Source organism: Lytechinus pictus, chromosome 16 (genome assembly GCF_037042905.1).
Source record: "Lytechinus pictus isolate F3 Inbred chromosome 16, Lp3.0, whole genome shotgun sequence".
In the NCBI taxonomy this organism is placed as follows: Eukaryota; Metazoa; Echinodermata; class Echinoidea; order Temnopleuroida; family Toxopneustidae; genus Lytechinus; species Lytechinus pictus.
The window spans coordinates 14,315,270-14,320,328 of NC_087260.1; the positions used below are offsets into that span (position 1 = coordinate 14,315,270).

At 39.1% G+C, this 5,059-nt stretch overlaps 1 non-coding gene across 1 annotated transcript; it reads right to left on the minus strand.

Moving 5' to 3' along the window:
• Positions 1-4,677: 4,677 nt before the first annotated feature.
• On the minus strand, positions 4,678-4,786 carry LOC129279720 (U6 spliceosomal RNA). Its single transcript, XR_008586363.2, has one exon. It is a non-coding gene; the product is annotated as a U6 spliceosomal RNA (small nuclear RNA).
• Positions 4,787-5,059: the final 273 nt, after the last annotated feature.

The window sequence follows — 5,059 nt, forward strand, 5'->3', positions numbered from 1 at the left end:
AATAGATTACTATTTAAACAAATGATGAAAACCTTTTTTCGCATTATTGAACATTTTTATATTAATTCATTATACTCCTTTTATTCACCTGCTTGTCATCTGTTTATTCATTCATAAGCCTATATTTTTGGCGGACGGGATTTCTAAACTTTTAGTCGGGGGGGGGGGGGGGGAGTGTATGTTTGTTTGACTTTACAGAACCAAATATATCCGGAAAATCCAGTTATGATATTCTAAAGGGGTAAACAAAGGTTGGGTATTATAAAAAGCTTTCAATTTATAATTAAATGGTGTAAGAATCCAAATAAGATTGCCAATGAGATTATTAGCAAAAGTAAAATGCACTTGATTTCTGGGGGATTTTATGCATTCTCTGTTATTCAAAACGTACATTGATTAATCTACCAATGATATTGCCAATACTATTCATCAAAGTTTTCAATTTTCTCATCACTTTGTTTGATAATCTGTTTATTTCCGATTTGCGAGTGCAGATCCGGAGTCTCGTCGAGTACCAGAATCGTCAATTAGCACGATCAGGGTTTCATTCAACAATGTGGGGACCTTTAATGCAACATGTAATCAATCTGTCTAGTCGAATAAGAGGAACGATTCGTTGACACGTATATGTGTACTGGTGCTGGTGTGATAAGGTAGCCTACTCCAGACAGTGAGATTCCTGGGTATATTCTGGCGCTACGAATCAGGGTCGGCACCAAGTAGGCAGTGGTAGCGGAACGGTTTTGAAAGTGTGTGGGGAGGGGGGGTGGGAGGGGCTGACCATGCAAAAAAATCACAATCAGATGGTAATTGTTACGTTTTTTTTGTGAACGGTTTTGGAAGGGGGGGCTGAAACCTACCCAGCCCCTTCCCCGTTTCCATGGCCCCTGATAGGGGCAGAGGGGCACCCCTCCTCACTAAGATTTCTTTAATTATTGAAAAAGGGAAGAATTGGAAGAAGAAGAAAAAAAGAAGAAGAATTAAGTAGAGTAAAAACAGGAAAGATATATGAGCCGTGTAACTTGATACCCCATCATTCAAAAACGAAAACTTTATGATATCAGGTCGTTTCTAGCAGTGAAAATAGTTGTTGCTGTTCATTTTCTTCTTCTTCCTCTTCTTCCTAATTTATTTATTTGTATTCCCTAATCCCCAATTAAAGAAAATCCTGGCTCCGCCACTGGGATGGTATCACACGCAATGACTTTGAATGGGCTTACATGACCGTATTTTGTAATATTTTAAATTACTATCGACCCCAGGGACAATATTTTGTCCTACTTGTCCTATGTAACATGTAGACCTACATAATCGTCCAATATTTTTATGTTTTCACTTCTTAAGGTTCCTGGCCTGATTCTCCACCATAGTTCATTTCATTATTCCACCTTTGATGTTGCTTCGAGCTTTATCAGTTTCCAATTTATGGTCATGCTAAATATACGCCTTCTTTTCCCGCCTTTTGTCCATATAGGCGGGAAACTCGTGTCGTCTGCTTCGTTGAGCGATTACCTCACGGCATCAATAACGTTTCCTCTGACGTTATCAGAAACGAGGGAAGGGGTGGGGGCTAGGGGAATAAATGATTTCTCTCTATCTGACGATTTATTTTTCTTCTTCAAAATATTCAGATCGATATCTTGGCCCCTTAAAAAATATGTATGTATACAAAGGTACGTATGTATTTTCATAAGTGTGTGTGTATTTATAAGTGTATGTATGTGTGTCTATATATGTATAGATATAACAACAACAAAAGAAAGGGGTCGGGAGGGGGTCGTAAGTAGGGTCCAGGGCCGAGACTCTGTTGTTTGGATTAAAAAAAAAATTATTTGATTAATGAGGCCGAGGTGATGGGGTTATTATTATTATTATTAATATTGTATTCGGCATTTCAACAAAAACAGTTTACAATCAATTTACAAGAGAATATACAATTACAAGTGAAAAGGGATGTTTACAGAACAAGTCTAGGAAATGGACTTATGGAAATATATTCAATTCCACTAGGTTTTGATAATGATGATTTAGTTTTATATATTTGGAAAATCTCTTTTTATGTTGTTAACATTTGACACTAGAACAAAAATGAGTACGTTGATTTTTTTAGGTTTTATTTTGTAGCACTCAAGAAAAAAAATAGTTATGTATATAAAGTGTTAAATATATGAGTTCTCAATGTCTCTATATATTATTTTGTAAAGAGATGGTATTTTATTTGATGTATGTATTTTATTTTGTATATGAATTGAAGTTGTTGACAAATAAAAACTTCTCAAAACAAAAATATATAGCATTTATGAGGAGCCGATTATCTAATTGCCTCTAGTCAATGGTGCACCATTACTCCGGCTATAACTCCAGCAGCAAAAGACGCATGGTGCATTCAAGGAACCCTACCGGGTACCCATTCACCTCACCTGGGTTGAGTGCAGCACAATGTGGATATATTTCTTGCCGAAGGAAAATACGCCATGGCCGGGATTCGATCCCACGTCCCTTTGATTAAAACACTAGAGTCGTATAACCAATAGATCACGGCTCGTCGCGACGCCCCCACTGGATATAAAATGTCGCCCCTGCCTTGGATGGAACTGACCGCCCGTTTCATAGACACTCCTTATCGACTGAAGAATTATAATTCTGCTTCTAAATACAATTTTTGTACCTCCACCCTTCAATCACGAATCATGCATGCCTGACTTGCATGGACGGAAATCAGAGGCGGACAGGGGACGCGTCCCCCCCTACCCAAAATAGTAGGGGGACACAATATAAAATGTCCCCCTACTATTTTTGGTCTTTTATGATGAAAAGAAATACATCATTCAAAAACGAAATAAAACATGTATTTTGGACGAGATGACCTTACTTTTTGGGTGCTAACTTTTTTTTTGTTTGCTTGTTAAATTTATTTTGGTCGAAATTACCTTACATTTGGGGTGATAACCTTTTTTCCGGCCCCTGGTCCCCCTACCTTTGGGGAGAGATTTCCGCCCTTCCTGACTTGTGGTATTCTAAAGGTATTCTACTGTATAGATTTCAGAACTCATACAAAGTAAGATCATAGGTCCATTGTTATAATAATAGCGCTTGGATATTTCATCGTCATAGCGCCACCTAGCCGCCGGAGCTTGGAATTAGTATTGCTTTGAAACCGAGTGTTATAACGGAACAGGCCAGGCCATCTTCCATGACTGCATGAGACGTTATTCAGGCCTAAACCCATGGCTCTGCATGGGAGGCGGGGATGCGTGGTGGGGGGGGGGGGGGTTGGGTGGGGTGCAGCCCCCCCCCCTGGAAATTAGGTTGGTATGCTATGTAGATATATATGACCCAAGTCACATTCATTTTAGCAGTTTAGAGTGACCCCTTTAAAAAAATCGTTCCCAGAGGCCCCTGCCTAGACCCCTACATAACGGTCATTGACATTGTTTATTACATGGAATAGTAGTTCAGCAATTAACACAGATGGAAAATGGGGTCGCCAACAAATCATTATGCTTGGTGAACCTCTTCAACTGCCGTTGATCTTTCAACACCATTATGTCAGCGAGTCATTAAAGAGCTACGAGTGTTTAATCCTCCATCCCCCATCATGACACAGTCCCATAATGCTAACATGTTCGACGGCGGTCCTATATACATCAGCATATAGGAAGTATGTGGTTTGTATAGGGATATGGCTGAACTGTTGGACCAATTTCCCGCTGGTTGAAATGTAACAAGGCAAATAACGCGAACAAATGCATGTAGTATGTCGGGTGCAATTACTGCATAATCCAGGTTCATCAAAGACCCCATTCCAATCCTACAGGGCGTCTCTTATAATAGCCACATCGCCCGAGGTAACTCGGTTACAGTGACTGAATCAATAAAATGACCTCCATTCGACAAGATATATAACCCTATCATGAGGAATGTTCAGGTGTTGTGGTTAGTCTGCCAGCGGTCGGGATGATAATGATGGTGATGGTGATGACGACGACGACGACAATGATGATGAAGATGACTATGATGATAATTATGGTTGTTATGATGTCGCTGTAGCTGGTGCAGCTGCTGGTGAAGGTGCATATTGATGATAAAATTATATGAAGATGATAATGATGGTGATGATGATGATGGTGACGATGTTGATGATGATGATGGTGACGATGATGGTGATGATGATGATGATTATGGTGATGAAAGTGATGATTGTAATGATGATGATTACGGTGGTGGTGGTGGTGATGATGATGATGATGAATAATGATGATGATGATGATGAATAATGATGATGATGATGATGACGGTGATGATGATAATGATAATCACAATAACAATCATAACAAAAAGAATAACACAAATACTGGTTTCGTTAATAGGCCTTTATATGAATCTGTAATGAGTTCCTATTTGCCAAAATTTCAGGTCCTAAATCGTTACCCTCGTCTAAGTAAAAGCTTCCTCAAAGAGTAATGCAGAAGAAATCCAAGTTCATATTAAATCACATTAAATATTAGGATATCATATTGATTGATAGCCTAATGATGATGATGATGATGATGATGGTAATGATAACGACAACTTTTGTTGTGTTGATGGGGAAGATGATGATGATACTTATGATGAGGTCGATGATCGTAATGGTGGTGATGATGATGATGATGATGATGATTTTTTTTTTTTTTTTTAAATTAGGAACGCTTCACGATTGTGCGTGTCATCTATGTGCAAGGGGCCATGCTAATCTTCTCTGTATCGTTCCAATTTTAATATGTGTTAACAATTTCTTGTCGACAGATGATGATGATTATTATTATTATGCTTGGATCAGAGTTTCTTTATACTCTATACGATCTAGATAAGATGTGAAATTAGTAACAGCCTCTATTGTGGAAGCGTCGTGGTGTAGCGGTTCTGACTCTCGCCTTGTAATCAGAGGGTCGTGTGTTCGAATCCCACCATGGCCTAGCGTCCTTTGTCAAGGCGTTAATCCACACTTTGCCACTCTCCACCCAGGTGTTAAATGGGTACCCGGTAGGATGTGAAAGCCTATATGTATTATGCCTAG